This window comes from Phasianus colchicus, chromosome 14 (assembly GCF_987193195.1).
Source record: "Phasianus colchicus chromosome 14, bPhaCol1.hap1.1, whole genome shotgun sequence".
Lineage (NCBI taxonomy): Eukaryota > Metazoa > Chordata > Aves > Galliformes > Phasianidae > Phasianus > Phasianus colchicus.
Window position 1 is genome coordinate 16,135,310 of NC_143449.1, and position 18,783 is coordinate 16,154,092.

An 18,783-nucleotide genomic window follows, 5' to 3' on the forward strand; every position below is an offset into this window, starting at 1 on the left:
AGCAAGTAGTTCTATACTACTTCCACTCTATAGAATTTGTCTTTTTCAGTGCTGACTACTTGGCAGCTATGGTGACAGACATTTGTTATATCTATAAAGTTCAAAGTATTCTTAATTTTCAATTGAAATTACACTCATTTTAATTTCTTTAGCTCTGATCGTTAAAGAAATTGTCTCTAAGGGGAAATTAACCAGAACAGCTACTGCAGATTAAGCTCTCCTACAATTAAATATTTTGAAATCACTCCTGTGTAGATACTCTGTCAAACATTAAAAAGAAGCATTATTTTGTAAGAATGATGAAACAGATCAATTGCATATTTTCCCACTGCACCAATAAGTTATTATTTTTCTGTTTCTTGTCCTAACACAGCGTAACATCTAAGCTGTGGCATCTAACAGGTTTTAGCTCTAACAATGATCCTTACTTCTCAACACTTTTGTATTGCTTCATCTGTTATTTTTTTTCCCCCTAGCTACTTTCTTATCTGAAAAAGCAACATATCCGTGAGACTCTAGCCCTGTTCCTTGGGACACCACAGAACATCAGCTTTGGCACCAATTGGCCAATGAGTCTGAGACGTGCTCGATACCCGAGTCAGAAAATATCCACTTAAATTCTGGTTCAACAGCTAAATCCTTCAAACCTTCTTCCACTTATGCAGCTCCCTGTCTTGGTCTTGTAATACAGCTGCCCTGATGACTTATTTAAAAAACTTCAAGCCAGAGCAAAAATGGTAAATGTTCAATAACTGTAAAAACAATAATGAATCCATGTAGCCAGTTGGGAAGTATAATATAATCCTCATTAACCAGAAAAGGAGCTGCCAAAGGGCTAAGGGATTTGTGTTGTAGCACATTAGACAAAAGTTTCAGTATTCACAGTGAGATTTTAGAAGTGTTCAGCACTTAGCCAGCCATAAATCTATATCGTCCCTTTCGGAAATATGAAATGTTTGATTTCAATATGAATTTGTGTGCAGTCAATCTCTAGCAAGATTAAAAATAAAAACTTGTGCTAAATAATAACTTTATTTTTCCAAAGCTCTGGTAACTATATGGCAGAGTGAGGATATAGAGAATTGTATCTGAGATGGCAGAAGCTGAGCAAATTTGAGACCTTTGATATTTTGTGCTATATGAGGGCTAAATACTCTCACCCCTCAGCAGTTAGCCATTCTTAAGCCAAACAATGGAAGAGAACAGGCTTCTTCTGCCACTATGTCACACAGCCCCTTCTGGAAAGAAAAAAAAATACAAAACCAAAAAGCAGACGAGTGTGTTCCAGGATATTGCTCAGCAGCACATTTTTTTTCCTTTCTGATTTTGTAAGTATGCTACATGCTTCCACAAACTGTAACTTGGCCCTTAAAGACTTCTGCCCCCTTCACTTGCTCCATTTTCCTTTCTGTCATCCCTCCACTAAAGACAAGTCAGAGTTTGAAAGTCAGTCAGCTTTCTACAACATTTGAAGAGTGTGGGTTTGCAGAGTAGAGGACAGTAACTGAAGCTGAGGTGCAAATCCCATGTTACTGTTGCCTTCAGACTTCGTGTGAACCTCTCATGGCACTTGAATTTCTTTTCACAGGCTTCAGTGAATTAAAAAATTCCATTTTCAGCTGAAGCATAAGGAACAGACAACAGATACATGCCCTGTCTGCAGCCAATTTTCTGCTGATTTATTGACTGTGCATAAATACAGCACTATAACTGTCATATTTAACCACAAAAGAGAAAGCTCTATGCTCAGGAAAATAATTCAGGGAACATCTGAGAGTTTCATTAAGTCATGTCATCTCTTCCATGCAGTAAAAGAAGCCTTTTAGTGAGGGGGAAGAGTCCAGCCAGCATTGTTTCCTCTCCCTCTCTCTCTCTCTCTCTCCCACCCCAAACCCACAGTTTAAGCCTTTGCTGTACATTACAGAGGCCAGGAAAGTGGGCAAGTTTGCATTTCAGTTCTGCTGCAACCACACTAAGGAGAGATGTGAACCTCCAGCTACACTCCTTGTCACACAGCCATTCCTAGAAAGCTGCTGCCAGCAGGGCAGCAACAGTGCACAAACACAGCTCCACGAAGCAGACTGAACTGTCCTGTGGCTCTTTCAGGAAAGAAAGCACAACCCTCAGGTCCTCACAAGGCTGTCAGCTGCTTCCACCAAAGAGTACCATGGTCCAGAGGGCTCCCAAGTGCCTCTGCAAGGTTTTCATGTGAGCACAGCTGACACTGCCTGTGGTCCAAAGGTAAAAGACAGATCACCACTACCTGCATAATAGCAGGTACACTTTAATTTCTATTTTGCTTCAAAGACCAATGAGAAGGCTATGAGGAAGTGATTGATTGCATAAGATGGTGGATCGTTTTGCAATAGTGGTAGATAAGCAAAACTCTGACAAAATGTCTCCGAGGAGAAGCTTTGAACAGCAAAACATGCTGTAACAAACTTCCAGACAGGCAAGGCTCTCCGTATGAGAGCTGATTTCAAAGTGCAAGAATCCCTCCAGAGAAGAAACAACAGTCAGAAAGTTTGAAGCAATCACAAAAAGCAACAACAAACAAAAACCATTCTGACTACTGGAAAAGAAACTGAAACAGTAAGTATAGCAAGCTGGAGAAATGATTTACTGTAAACGTGAAGATGAGAAAAAGAAATTAGAATACTGCACATACCTATACATCCACAGAGAGATACAAAATCAAAAATACGTGCCTCAGCTCCATGCATCTTTGTGATCAAACTGCAAATAGCATCAGATTAAGACCCTGCAAATCTCACTGAGTTTTCCCAACAAAGATTATCATCTCTTATGCATGCTGGGAGACAACAGAGAAAAGAACAGGAGAAGGATTTCTGGTAGCCTGAGGCAGGAGCCATGTGTAGCAGACAGTCACAGCCACAACAAGCAGGGGCTCAGAGGCTGGAGGAGCCCTGGGGATGCTCTGACCTGTAGGTGCATTTGAATTGACAGCCAGCCAAGAACTGTGTGAAATTCCCCGTTACTTCCTTTTACTGGTCTTATGCTAAATGTTGCTAAGCTGTACCTGGGAACTGGGCCAAATCAGCTTGAGAATCTTTGGATGAAAGGCATTATATTTTTATATATATATATAAAAAAAAATCTGGAGTAGTACCCATGTGGAAAATAGCAATATGAACTAAATGAATGTGCAAAGTAGCAAGATTTGTTTTTTATTACATTCTATGAGGCAAAATATAAGACAGACAAAGAATACTCACATAGGCTGGGGATTTACTCTGAACTCAGAGATTTCACCATAAAGGTAAAGCCACACCTGTTTCATTCCTGGACATAGTTATGACTTTCTACTATATCATATATGCATGTCTTGCCTGCAAGGTAAGTTACCCCTTACAGCTTTCAAAAGTATCTCCAACGGAGAATATTTAACTAACCTGATGGTGCATTCCACATCCTGCCTGCACCTGATCCAAAGCAGACAAAGCCCTACTGCAAGTCTCAGGGAGCCCCAAGTTCTGTACATAGCCATGACTCTGTTTTTGGTCTGTGAGTCACTCTTCAGCCCTCAGCATCATTTCAGTCCATGGGGGAACACCCACTATCCTCAGCCCAGAGTTGGGGCACAAGGTAATGTCTCAGAAAAAACATCACTTTAATAGATCATCATTTTCACCTTGCTGAAATTGATTTTTTTAACGGGATCAATACACTTATTATTTAGTTGTCAAGAAAAAACTACAACAAAACAAAACAAAACAAAAGAAAAGAAAACCAAAACAATACAAAGCTACTACAGCAAACACTGTGTAATGAAAATGCTTATGGTAAAATACAAGGCATTTTCAAAATGTTATTTTTTCTCCATAAGAGTTCAGAATTTTATCCTAATGACTATTTTTCACTGAAGATGGTTAAAGAAACAGAGAGGATTATCTGCATGAAGCACAAGCTTTAATGCTATGTAAGCTCTTTCTGTTCCTGGTACAGACCTCCAACCAGCATCTTGTGCAGCTACCTGGCCTTCCTGCCTTGGTTTCCCCAAGCTGCACAATGACTTATTTTGCTGCTATCACTCCTCACCCTGCCCCCAGTCTGAAAGCCACTCAAAACTATGCCAAGCGTTCAGTAAAAAGACAAGAAATCAACCCTGCCCTGTAGTTCTCTCAAGCTAATTTCAGACATGATCTAATGAGTGGGTGGTAACAAAACAACAAGGCAGGACAGGAGGGAAAGGCCCAAGAAGCACTGTTGGTGCTGGAAGGAAACTCAGCAAAAAGCAAGTGTGCAGGAGAACAAAACAAAGGGTCTTCAACTCGTCAATAATTATTTTTATTTTAGATAACCAAGGAAGAGGAGGGAAAGGCTCACCTCCTTAAGTATCTGGTAGGTGTTTGGAACAAGTTTCCAATAAAAGCATAATCAGGGATAAAACCTTTGTCTTGTTAGACCAGCTTCATGCATAGGGTGACATGATGAAAGGAGATGGCAGGAGCAGACAGTGAGGTGCAGCAGAACTGCCAGCAGGATGGACCACACGGGAAATTCAAAGAACTGAGACATGGCAGCAAAGGTGTGCAGAGTTTTGAAAAGCTTGAATTTGATGCAGTGGAGAAAAAAAAAAAAAAAAGGCACAAGGTGGAAAACTGCAAGTCTGCCAGAATGAAAGGACAGCAAGGTGTTCCTAACAGACGCATTCCCATGAGTCTGAAGGCATCTGCATTTGCCTTTCTCAAACTGGATATTTATGCCAGATGGGAACATAGAGAAGACAGCAACTTTTTATTTAATTTTTTAGCTACTTTTCTGTCTCTTACGATTTACCCGTGTCAGAAGATGCAGCACTTACTCTGGACTAAATGAGGGGGGAAAAAAAAGCCACAAAGAAAAAAACAAAAATAAAAAAAGCCAACAACCCACACATTCTGCTCTCTCTGTTCCTGTTTAGCTCTGCTGACGTTGCTCAGTACAGCCTTACTGAACTTCCTGCTCTCTCAGGTCCCAATTTTGTCACATCCTTGCACTCAATCAAATTCTGTGTATTAAGCTTGAAGGTTTGTTGGCAGCAAAAGAAGACTTCAAATCCAGACATTTCTCCTGTTTACTTGCCATGTGCTCTTATCTACGTTAGGATATGAATGCAACCTCAAATTGGAGAGGTTTACAAGAGCAGAGTTTTCTCTTCTTTTCAGAAACTTTTGGCAACTTCTAGGAGCTGAAGGCTAATTATTTTAGCACAAAGAGGGATCAAATAATATTTTAATTATGGTATTCCTGTATAAGGTTTCCTCAGCACTTCTACCTGACAGAAAGAGCAGTAATAAGAAGTCCATATTTATCTTTTTGAGGTACAGAACAGCTTCACTACAAGAAGAAATTAAATAGGCAAAAGATCTTCAGGTTGGAAGAAAAAAAAATGACTGCAGGAAGAAGTGATAGCACTCTATAAAATCCTGAATGGAGAAGGGAGATGCAGAGTAATTGTTTGCTTTCTCTTCTGGTATAAAAGCTGAAGGAGCATCCAACAAAATCATTATGCAGCAGGTTTAAAACAAACACACCCAAAAGAAAATACTCTTTCATACAGTCCATCATTACACAGTGGCAGTCATTGCTTCAAGAGATTGTGGAGACTGAAAATGGATTTTAAAAGACATTACACAAATTCATGGGCAGTGTGATCAACAGCAAATAAATACAGTAGGTAAATGAAACTTCTGGGTTTTCCCAGAACCTTTACCACACTGATCTCCCAAAGCCAGGAGGATACACAGGATACACCAAGCTAAGATGTTTTTGCATGTGCACTTTTTCTTCATCTCTAACCATCTGCCACTGGCTGTTCCTGGAAACAGCGTGGCAGTTCCTGTTGCTCAGTGCAGAGCTACAAGGCCAAGTGTTGCATGTTAGTCATGAGTAGTCAACAGTTCTCTGCATTCTCCTGCTTGGCTCTTTCATATCTTCTGGCAGCCTCTCTCTTAAGGTAGACGATACTTCTGGCAAAACTTCACAGTCCAACCAACCCTCCCACCACTTTCCCTGCAGCAATGATACTAATAATTGTGTAGAGAGAATGTTGCATTCACTCTTTCCAGTTAAGTGCAAATCTCACATTAAAACAAGGAGAAATGTAATTTACATTTTTGCATTTAATTGTGGCCTCTGTATTCCATATTCAGTTTTGCAAGAGAAGACACTGCAGCTGTCCTCCATTCTCAGTAAATAATAAAAAAAAAAGAGTCCCCAGTAATAATTTGATACTCTTTCCAAAACAGTAGAGGCACATTAAGGCCTCCAAGCAACCACTCTCCATAATTAAGTGCAAGTAGCAATTTACCTGAGAGAGCAAAAAGTCAGGGAAAAATGCAACCAAAAGAAAAAACAAACTCCACCTTGAAGTCATTCCGTTTCATTACAAAAAAAAAAAAAAAAGTAACTTTAATAAAAGATTTTATATGCAACAATTGTAAGAGGCAAGACTTTGCAATTATGATTTTGTCCACCCTTTTTGAAAAAGCTATAACAATGCAGTTCTCTTCCAAACAATTTCAGAACAGTCGGAAACATTTTCAAACTTTAATCATTCCCTATTCAACTAAATCCATTGTCTTTGCAAGGAAAATCCAACTGAACAGGGAATTTGTGCCAGCCATTTCCCGTATCACATCATGCTCATTCATCACCCCAATACTTCTCCAGCTTTGCACAATTTATGTACTGTAGTATCCCTGTGCCAATGGCAGGCAGCTTGTCCCTCACGCCCAAGTATTCCCATCCTTTCTTGTTGCTCCTTTCAATATCCCTTCTCCAACATCCCCTTTCCTCCCAACACATGCACCTCCTGCTCCCTCTTTTTACCACTCTGCAGCAGGGCAAAATAGAATAGAGAAGAAAGCAGCAGAGTGGGGGAGAGAACAGGACATGGAGGGCGATCAGTGCTAGGCACAGACTTTACGTACACATAAAAAAGAAAACAGGATTGAAGACCAAAAAATCTAATGATGGCCAAGCACAGCAGAAGTTTGCGATGAGCCACTGATGACTCAAGGTTTCCATAGCATTTGTATTCTCAGCTTTGGATCACACTTGCAGTAAGGCAGAGGTGTCCTAAATTGCCCAACACTGCTGCAACTTGGTTCCCCTGGGAAGAGAGTCACTAATACTGGACTGTGCCCACAAGGTTTAATATCTCAGTCCTTACAATGTGGAGATTCCTACCAGGACCACACAGCCCCTTTTCCCTTCTCCCCAGTTCCCACTTGTATTAAGTAACACAGACAGAAGAGAAATTAAAACTGCAGGAAAATAAAAGTATTAAAGTAAAAGAGGGAAAAGACGCTTGGAAAAAGTAGTCATAAAAATGTAGAACTAAAGGCAAACAAGCACACAGAGAACCCCAGTTCTAACAAGATTCCTTCAGAAAGAGCCAGAATTACACAAGATATATAAATTATTCAACTAAAACCATAAATTGTCCTTCCATAGATACAACTGGAGCTTACCTGAGCCATGTGGCAAGCACTCACAGTCACCTCATGTATCTAAAATGAGCATAAAGATACAAGTTAACATTTTCAATTTAAAAATCAGCACCAACATGGGGTTCTTTAATCCATTAGACTACTCAAAACAAAAATTAATAACAATGTATTATAACTCAGTGCACTAAAGCACATCACTTCAGACCAGTAGCAACAAACGAGAAAGTAGCCTCACCTTCTAAAGAGAACTTCAGTTAAATGCAGACATTTCAGTTAATAGGCCTTGACTAAGAATATTTTTGCTCTAGGCAGTCTAGCCTGGTACACTTTGAGCTTAATTCTCAGTTATCAATCATTTGAAACTCCAGATGAACCCAGTAAGATCAGGCCCAGCTGTCCTGAAATGGTTAATCAAACAGGCATACAAAAGGAGGTGAATCCATTGAGATTTTGGCAGTCAGGGATTCACCTGCAGTAAGACTAAGAGGGCAGCAGGACCCTAAAATGCAAAGATACTGCCTGCATCTCTAGCAGAGCAATGAACAGAAAATAGAAATACTCTGATAGCAGCATCCACCACTGAGCATATTCTTTTCCATATGTGGCACAAAATGCAGTACTGCATGAAGAAGAAAAGTCCCTGAGGTTGAAGAGAGAGCAGGACAGCACCTGTAGTTACGTGGGTTGTGGCTCCTATAGGGAATACTGCTATGGTCAGTGCATTCCTTACTAATTAAATACAGTCCCTTGGCTGCCAGCCAATTACCCCTGTAACCCTCCCATGGCTATGTTTGAAAACCTGTGGTCAAACAAGGGATATGTGGAGAGCATAGAAGGTAAGTAAACTCAAATTTAAAGCCTTGCTGCATACCAGATAAAACCATAATATTTCTCTTACTCATCTACTATTTTCAAAACAAAAGCAAAGGATATCTGTTATCAAGCTGAACTCTTACTTCCCGTCTTGCAAAGCTGCAGCTTGCTGAAGCTCAGAAGCTCAGACTCAGAGGCCTGTCCCATGGCTCCCTGCATCCAGGCTCTGGTACCAGCATGTTCACAAGATCAGAAGCTAAGGCAGCTGGTGATGTGGCAAACAGGGAGGGCAGTAAAAGAGGGTAGGGCAGTGTTACAACAGTGCTACAGAAAGCTGCTGCACTTGCTGCAAATACAAGGTGTAGACTGTTGTAGTCGGTGCAAATCTTCATTGAAGTACAAAGTGAAAAATCTATTTTCTATTTTTTTTAAATCTATTCTTGAAGCACTATACAAAGCTGTCTGTGTATAAGCATTATATTCAGCTAATCTTTTAGTCAAAAGAGTGCTATCTAATTTCATAGACCAAGTCTACACCATGGCTTCTTTCTCAATATTTTTTTTTCCCTAACTTCATTAAAATGAATGAAATCTGAGGTCAGTGAATGACTTACGAGCTTTAGGGTTTTGCTAACTGTTCTTTCCTACTGAGATTTACTTTCTCATCATAGCCTAATTGTTAGTTTCACAGAGGTATAGAACATATACATGCTCAAGAGGCAGCTGGCAGTGGCCATATCCTGACTCCTGCCAAAATCCATTTATGGGGATCTAAATAGGCTTGGTAAAAATCTTCACTTTGTGGCCACTCTCCAACAAAGAAAGCATGCAGGCACGACTCTCACATCTAGGTCTCTCCACAGATACTGCTTTCATCTTAATTTTTATTTACTGGTACATAGGAGTTTCCTGTATCATGAGCTGGAAATTGCTTCTGTTACATTTCCAAAAGACATCAGAGGATAACAATATCAGTCACTGTGTCACAGAGACCATAAACAAATTTTAACATGCAATAGAGGAAAAAATCCTGAACCAAGAGTTAGCATGGCAAAGTAACTCAGTCCTCCCTCTGAAAACACTATTGCTTATTGCTTCCAAGGTCAATGAAACTATAAGCAAGCTGCTTTAGCAAACTCCATAAATGTGCATATGTCAATGTTCTGAATTGTTAATTCAGAAGATATCTGAAGAACGATTAAGCTCAGAAGTAGGCAGGCCTCAAGTACAGCAGCTGAATGAAAACTCAATGAGCTTGTGTGGCACTGAGGCTAACCTGCTGCTTCTCCAACAGGTTCCCATGCTATCTGAATTTTGAACCAGGAGATTAAACATGACAATTGCCAGGGACCTCAATGAAGAAAGTGAATTAATTTCTGGCTTCAAGGTCTAGAGCAAATAGCTGTTCCCTCCAGAGGACCAGACCTTTTTCCAGTGGCTTGGCAGATGTCCACCTCAAAATCCTGCACAGCAAGGATAAAAGTCAAAAATCTGACCTGAGTTTCCTAGGGCCATGTTAAATCTCAGTATCAACAGACAGGAGAAAGCTCTCCGGATGAGCTTAGATCTGGTCTGGGATCATAACAAAGTGAAAGCCTTCTGTCCAACCACAGTTATGGGCATATCAAATAATTAAAATATTTCTTTGTATGAAAGTTGTGCCTTTGATGAGATATGAAAGGCAATAAAGGAGATCATAAATGACCAGTAAGATTGAGAGTCAGTGATGCGTTTGTATTACTTTTGTACTTGCCAATATTTTGGTTCAGTGACAAACATTAATCCCAACTGTTACCAGTCATATAAACAAACACATTCAATATGCTTCCAATGGTTCAAGTGTTTTATTCTTATTCACTAGGAGAGAAATTAAATCAGTAGGATTCAAAGGTACTTTTGTCACTGAAAATCACAACTGACTGCTGTTTGCCTTATTTTCTTTACCAGTAAAGAAAGCATAATTTTGACTATTGGTCACAAGTTTGATTTTTTTTTCAGAATTTTTACACCTACTACATTTCTAATTTAAAGGAGGTGACATTTGCAGCCTGGTTTTAGATGCTTATACAGGGTCATAGAGTAAGTATATGACAGAAATTACAGCAGAATCTCTATTCTGTTACTTACAATAATGAGCTTTAACAACTATTCAGTGCTGCCTCCCTTACCTAAATAGGAAATCATAAATGCAGTGGTTCCAGTTTTCAGATAATATGATCCCAGCCTTCCTCTTTTGTTGTTGTTCATTCATCCTTTTTATGTAACTGTTCCCTTAGCTGTGAAAAACATAAAGGTCAAGATGACACTGAACTGTATCATTTGGAAGAATTATCAAAATTGTAGATAAAATTTAGCAGATTGCCACTCATTCTCCTGATTTTTGGGAGACAAGATGTTAGTAACATTATGTTAAATAGAAGCACTCCAGTGAATTGCACACCAACTACTTCTGCCATCAAATTTGCTGCCTATAATTGTGTATGCCACAAAGCTATACAAGGGGAGCTGTTAAATGGCATATTCTTGCTAATAGCAAGGTCAGATAGCAGTGCTACTGTGTTCAATAAATTTGGTGGATCCAGTTTATATCTCACATTGCCATAATGTTGGTGGCATTATATTACCAACTTTTATCCTAGTATAATCCAAAGTATCTCACTTGTAAAGTGTTTTTTGTAGTTAAAAAATTTCTTGTGAGTGTAGTAAGGCTGTGGCGAATTTATCACTATTTACTACAGAGAGCACAAAGAAACTAAAATAGAAGATACACCAAGTGCTGTATCTGCACTGTCTGTACTGTGCTGTTTTAACTGTGCTGTTAGCATCGTATTTGGAAAAGAAGCAACCCAAAGGCTGTACTAGACTAGAAATTTTGAGAGGATCTGTGTGCAGGTTTCTGCTGGAAACACCTTTGCCATCAAAGGCCCACTCTTATGGTAATTGAATCTTTCAAGAAATCAATAACTTTGTCAGATATTCACTTCAGGGGAAAAGCAACATTTCTGAGAGCATCTGGTGTCACTTCAATATTTTTCCCTTCAGAACAATTTTTCAGTATTGAGCCACACAGCACAGTGCTGATAAATACTGCATATACCACATTACAGTGCAACAGATTCTAAATTTCAGTAAATCCATAATGCACGTATTTTCTGAAACTTTCAGTTACACTCCAAATAACCTACTAAACTTCACAGAACTCTTAAGGGAGCTCTCTCCCTCCAACATTCACCGTGGGATTTCCAGTTTTTCCATTTCTCGTTGCTGAGCCAGGAGTTAGGTGGGCAAGTCCTGAAAGAAGACCATGGCAGAAAGACTGCTTGTGGGCTTGCTGTGATGGAAGAGAGCTGCAGTTCAGACTAGAGCTCAAGGCACCCAGCTTTCACCACACTCACTCTCAAGCTGTCACGCTCTCATCTTTCTTAGCTGCCATCAGTGTGTTCATCAGGCAAAAGTGAGGAAGAGGTGAAAAGCAGCATGTGGAAATGCCAGCTTACAGCAGGAGTGCTGCTAGGGCCTGAGCAGTGCAGGGACACAGTAGGCAGTTCTTCCAGCAACTCACCGCTCCCAGCCTGTGTGCGTGCAGCACGGCGCTGGCAGGCTGCTGCTGAGTGTGTCAGAAGCTCTGAAAGAAAGTCTACCAACTTCAAACAGTTAAAGGCTGTGCTCCAGCAGGGCTGCAGTTAGTCCTCATTTAGTCAACCTCTCCTTCCTCACAGAATCCCCACAGCTCGGTTCAGAACCATCCCCTGCCTTGCATTCAAGCAGCACATATACTGCAGAGCTGTGATTAAACCTGAGGGTAGGCCACAATTCTGCCAGCTCTGGCAGAGACATGGGACTTTTGTGATGTTTTAATGAGTTTCAAAAGGGAGATTCTATCTAAGTGAAAGCTGATCATAATAGATAAAAAAAAAATTATTTCAAATCATATTCTCTTACGTCTACATTTCAGAATAAACATAAATATCCAGGAGAACAACAGGCAATGTGAAACAAGATTTATGAATGTGCTGGTACAAGTTTGCATGTGAGCCAGTACAGGTGAACAATACAGTGACTGACACTATAATTTAGCTTTTTATGCAGCTTAAACAAGCACTCAGTTCTTCACCCTTTCATCACAAAGTGGCACTTCATCTCACAAGTAGTTAGCTTTAGTTCAATAAAAGAAAGAGTTCCCAACAGGAAAAGGCAAAGTAGGATGAGGCCTCCATAAAAAAAAAAAAAAAGACAAAAAAAAACAGATTAAAAGCATTATTTGAAAAATGAAATATTAATACGGGCAAGGCTTCCAACCAAATGTTTCCTTTGGTATTTGCTCAAGAGAATGTTATACCTCTAGTGGCAGTAGGAGTGAATTACTTACTATTCTGACTATGGAAAATTCAGACTGCAGTTAAGTAGTTTCCCCATCTTGGATACAGGTACATACAAAAACATATGTCATTTTTGAAAAATGACATCTTAAATTCCCATGTCAGTAATTCACACAGCTCAGAGCCTGAGAGTCAAGCAAAAGACATGAGTAGGCCATTCCAAGTTAAATACTGTAATTCATCCAAATAAAATGACAGAACACACTCACACCCGAATTCGGATGTGCCTATGGCTTCTGCTGGTCACCAAACACCTACCCTCAAAAGAAAGTCTGTTATAAAAATGCTGAGGTACAGTTCATCCCTTCAGGTACATGGGAGGGCAAACTGCATGCCACAGCACTGCTGGAAGACACATTATCTTACATTTTGGAGTGAGGCATAAGGCAAGACTGGTGCACACTGTGACAGTGCGGGGAGCTGTGTCTGTGGACACATATCTCCTCCCAAACCCAGCTGTGTTGACAGAAGAGTCCTCCCTCAGTCTGCCCAGGGGCTTGTGAGCATTGCTTTGCAATAGGTTACCACCCCTCTGATCTGGATATACTTGTTTGAACACTCCCTAACCTCTTTCAGTGAATATCATCTGGGCCAACAAACACTTATTACTTAAAATGTTAGGCCATGCTTGCACAGACATTTTTCTTCCCTGCAAAGCAAGTTCCTGCACCCCAGTCTTTGGCTATGCTCTTTAACCTCAGCATCCCCCATCCCTATAGATCAATGCTCCATTTTTATATTTTCATAAGCCTAAATTGACAGGTTTTAAGTTGGATTCCTTCCATGCTCCCGACTCACCTCACCTAAATGTTAAGGTCTGTGCCGACAGAATGGAGGATATGGGAAGTGGTTGGAAAAAATGGCCGTGGGGTCCCTAGGTCAGATTTGTCCAAAGGAGAAATGTTCACAGAACCATGGCCCTTTGCATTTGTCCCTGGGAAATGACAAGATTTATTTTACAATCACGTCATGAACAATCTGAATCTCCTGTCAATGTCATGCTCTCCTGATCCATCAAACCAAGTTGGATCTCCACAATCAAAGCTCTTTATGGCCTGAGCCTTAGTGTAAGTAATTGAAGATGTGGCTATTGCTGAGTTGTGTATTCCCACATGTGGTTCAGAATTCTCCAAAGGCCTGTTGCTTTTTAAAGCCTTGGAGCTACAGGAGTTGCAATAATACCAGATGGAGAAATAAGCTCTAACCCCTGTGTATGCAGTTTGGGTACAGGTAGTATCTATGCTGACAGTGCCCTCTTCAAGTCAGTGTCTGAAGATTATCTGCACCTCACAAAACGCTGGCAGCAGCAAATGCCAAATCCAGAAGCTTTCTGAATTTCCAGATCAGAGATAGCTCCAGCCTATATGCCTCCTAGATTTCTAATTTCTGTAATATGTTCACCACGTAGCAAAGGTTGCACGAACTAAGCATAAAGATATCTGCTATCAGCAACAACAGTATCTTGTTCTCCGCTCCCAGCCTTTTAAAAATCCTCTGTCCTGCTGACCTTAATAAAGAAAGAGTTCAATAGCAAAGATGCTTGGTTTCCAGATATATTCCCAGCAGAACTCCACGCAGGAGCCCAGAACACATCTCAGTTCCATGCTCAAGAAACAGAGCGTGTAATGTGAAGAGTCCTTCAGAAACTGGCTAGGATCAGAAAGAGAAGGACAAACGGTACCTGAGGTCAACTTTTAAAGACAAATCTAACTACCAACATAGGCATTTGCCAGCAGGATAGCAGAGCCCTCAGTAAGGCTGCCCTGCCTCCCCACTGTACAGCTGCACAAAGACTTAATAAGTTGCACACGTAGAACAACTGAGCAGCGGAGGTGTAGAATGGATTGTACTGAGAGTGAAGCCGTTAATAAGATTTGTATAGCAATGCTTTTTATGTTAATCTCTAAAGAGTTTGCTTTTGTAACATTTAACTGATAAGCATATAATCTAGTTTTAATTTAATCTCTGCAGGTGTTTCCCAATGGTAAATGTTAAATTTTTATTGCTTCCTTAGGCAGCAATAATAGGGAAAATCTCTTTAAAGCTCCTACTGTCCATTTGTATGCAGATAGCATCATATTTTATAATAACTGTAAATCTGTCAGGAGAGCCTCTTTCTTTTGAGATTACATTATAAGTGTCAACCCTGAAGTAAACATATTTGGAAGGAAAATGAAGTAGAGATGTTATTAGAGGCCTAATGAAACAACTGTAACTGCTGATTTCTAAGAGATGTATGCACATATCCTTGAAAGAAGCAGAGCCCACGCTGAGTTTGCAGCTTTTTGATGAGCAGGACAATGGAGATTCTCAGCAGGGTCCAACAGACAATACAGAAATAGATCCTACACTTCATAAAGATGATGACTATCTATAAAACCCTCAATGATTGCTCTCTCTGAGGTTTCTAAATGATTATAAATATCATGGTGTCTAAGAACCAATTATGGCTTCTTTCATATAGCTTCATAGAACAAAGGATATGTCAAGAACTCCAACATCAATAAGCATAAGCTCAGACACCAAGTACAAAGAAGCAAATCTTGATACCTGTCTGAAGAATATTTGGGCAAAATTCACTCGAGACCTGAGTGAGAGTTAAATGAATGTTTAGATCTTACACTGGCTTTATTCTCAAGAATGAGCATGCATGAAACCTGCCCTTGTTTAACGTTAGTATTCTAAAGCGAGCTATGCTTTAGGCAATAGTTTTCCCAAATCACTGTATCTACTCTGAAGGAAATACAGCTTTCTGCATGCTGTACTCACCAGAGGAATGTCACAGGGGCCATTAGTAGAGGCAAGAGCTAAGGCAAAGGACTTCTATGCTGGAACTGGCTTGCTTCCAAAGCAGTTTGGAGCATGGGCAGTTGAGAGCTTTCAGATGTCTTTACTCTCCTGTATAGACATGCCTTGAAAGGGATTACACTTTAACAGAGGTTTAGATATTTCCTCAACGGCGCTTAGATATGTGGCTCCCAAGGTCCACATTATTAGTCATAAAAACAAACACTGTAACCCCTGACACAAAAAAATACATGCTAGTACATTTAAGTCCCAAGTGACATAGAATGGGAATGCAGCATGCTGCCACTGAGGGGTGGAAATTTCAAAAGTTGCCTCAGAAGCAAGTGGAAAAAAAAAAGCCAAAACTATTAATGGGTGATTTAAATGTACAAGAACTGTTTGGACAGTATAGGTTGAACAGTTCTTACTTTTATTATAAGTGAGAACATTTACACTGCTTTAAAAGGTGGTAGTTTAAATGCAGCATTTTTTTCTTCTGAGACTTTTAAAATGAAACAAATATCTTTTATGAAGTTGCCTGGGTTTTTTTGTGTTGTTTTCTTTTATAAGCTGGTATTAACTAGAAAACTCAAAACACTGTCCACAGAAAGACAAGATAAAAACAACACAACATGGGTGTGAATGGAAATAATGCAGATACGTCACCTCATTTCCTGAGGTATTTGAAAGGAGAAGTGGATTTGCAATGCTGCGCCATGGAGAAGGCAACTGTCAAAGAAAACAAAATTCACAGGGGTAATTGGGCATTAATGTTGTTTTCCTCACAACTTAAGAAAATCTCCACAACAAATGAGTTTAGAATCTCACATATAAAGTATTTAAACAGATGGATAATCACCACAGCAACCAAAAACACTTCCAGAGAAGTCATTCAGGAGCATTCCGTATTTGCAGACTCCGGTCTCAGGTTTCTGGCAGCAAGCAGGCAATATTTTATGTAACAAAGACAAGCCAGTGTTTTTAGGTAACTCACAGTGGTTTCCAAGGTAGGTAGAAAATCAAGAAGACCTAACATAAGCTGCAGGAAAAGAATTTTTTTTTAACTCCTCCAATTACACTTACAGCGACCTGACAAGCGTGTCGCATATTCACTTCTGCATCTTACGTCTCTGCTCCTTTGGGTCTATATTTCCAACTTCCTCCTCATCCACATGTTTTTCTCACTTTTTCCTCTGCCTTACTAGCATTGCAAAAAGGACTGCAGCCTCAGTCTGCCTCTGATCCAGAACACAGTTATTCTGGCAAAATAAGGTAAACTGAGAAGGAGAAATTGAAAGAAACAATAATCTGACTGTAAAGAACTTCACATAAATCTGTGAGATAATTCTCATCATTGCCACACATGGCAGTAGTCTCCATTTTCCACATCTGAGATGAGCAGCCTACAGACAGCACATGGCACTCCTTACTCTTTTCAACCATCTGAAGTATTGGGCACTGCTGGCAAGGCAGCAAGAAGAGAGGCAGGACTGTATCAGTCCGGGTTTGGACATGCTCCACACCAAAAGCTCTGCATCAGTGAGTTTATCAAGCAGTTCCGCAGTATTTCTGTATGCATCAGTACTTGTTAAATAGCAACAGCACATCCATACATTCAATAACGTCCTGAATATGAAACACAATCTCTCTCAAGGGCCCAGTATTGCAAAATTGTCAGTGACGTGGGGTGTGTGCTCTCTGATGCATCAGGCACAGCAAACAAGGACGGAACACTGACTCCTACTCAGTTGTACACAATAGCTTTCATATTTAATTGGAGTCAACACAGAGCTTTTAAGATACCAAAATAACCCAAAACAAAGCCCAGTGATAGGTGAGTGGAAAAGGAGGAGCCCAGTATGATTCCTGATTGTCAACAAGCAGTCAGTAGGTGTAAACACTATTAAAAGCGGGACAGTAAAAACAACCAAAATTGAGCGCTGGAAACTCATAGAATGGCCCGGGTTAGAAGGGACCTCAAGGATCACAAAGCTCCAACCCCCTGCCACATGCAGGGCCACCAACCTCCCCATTTAATACCAGCCCAGGCTGCCCAGGGCCCCATCCAGCCTGGCCTTGAACACCTCCAGGGATGGACGGGGCATCCACAGCCTCTCTGGGCATCTGTTCCAGCACCTCACCATTCTCATAGGAAAGAACTTCCCCCTGACATCCAACCTAAATCTTCCCTCCCTCAACTTAAACCCATTTCCCCTTGTCCTGCTGTTATCTACCCTTTCTAAGAGTTGACTCCCTCCTGTTTGTAGGCTCCCTTTAGTTACTGAAGGCTGCAGTGAGGTCACCCCACAGCCTTCTTTTCTCCAGGCTGAAAAAGCCCAGCTCCCTCAGCCTGTCTTCATAGGGGAGCTGTTCCAGTCCCCTGATCATCTCAGTGGATCCAAAATGAGCTCTCAGAGAAGGCCAAAGTCTGTAAGTCAGTTTGAAAACAGTGATTCCAGCTTATTTGTAAGCATTTAGAAATACTACTTCTAGCTGATTGAAAGTTCTTAAGACACAAAATAAATCACCAGTTTTCACTGCACAGACTTCCAGAAACCGACAGGATTATAATTCCCATGTATATTTCAACTGTAATATTAACTAATTTCTTCTTAATGAACTACAGGTAACGATGAGGCCTGCAGAAGAATTTGGTAAAAGATGAGCACTAACACATCTTGGCTCAGCTGCAAAATGAATCATTTCCTTTTAATCTATCTTTCACGACTTTTAACAGACAAAATACATTGCTTTCTATCCTGCATTACTTCATGACGTGAAATGCCAACGGCTGCTGTTTGTTGCATGCAGAATTGCAGTCGCTTCACTCTGCTGATGGGTAAAAGATTCTGCAGCCCTGCTGGCTTGGAAGGCTTAATTATAAATCTTAATTATTCACCTGGCCCGCAATAAAAGCGCTGCGGTGTCCGTCTTACAGCTGTTAGTGACCTCACACACTGACTGTGGGGCTGCATTTTTCTCTCCGTAAGGAACCCAAAGGCGGAATAAAAGCCAAGGCGATAACGGGCAGTGCGTAAAAGGAGCCGAAGTCCACGAACAGCTGAACAAAAACGAGGCCGCCAGGTAAATAAGAGGAACAGAACAAACGTAACAGCAGAGCGGCTCACAGGATCCACGCGTCACTTCAGCTGTTCTGCTGTACGGCGGCCTAAGGGCATCGGCCAGCCGGGGGGGGGGGAGGAACAACACACCGAAAGCGCCCGCAGAACGACCGACAGCAACCGCTGCGCGCTGCCCGACTGACGGACCGAGCGGCGGACCGGCCGACATGGCGGCGGGAGCGAGGCGTTGGGGGCGGGGCTTGCTGACGTCTCGCGCTGACGTCT

At 40.9% G+C, this 18,783-nt stretch overlaps 1 long non-coding RNA gene across 3 annotated transcripts; it reads right to left on the reverse strand.

The window, feature by feature from the left end:
• Positions 1–6,418: 6,418 nt before the first annotated feature.
• Positions 6,419–18,750, reverse strand: LOC149916041 (uncharacterized). Of its 3 annotated transcripts, XR_016471139.1 has the most exons (4): positions 18,336–18,750; positions 10,439–10,546; positions 8,414–8,535; positions 6,419–7,517 (listed from the first exon to the last, which is right to left on the reverse strand). It is a non-coding gene; the product is annotated as an uncharacterized LOC149916041 (long non-coding RNA). The 3 variants fall into 3 exon arrangements; XR_016471140.1 differs by lacking the exon at positions 8,414–8,535; XR_016471138.1 differs by lacking the exon at positions 6,419–7,517 and having other exon boundaries at positions 7,550–8,535.
• Between the last annotated feature and the right edge of the window lie 33 nt (positions 18,751–18,783).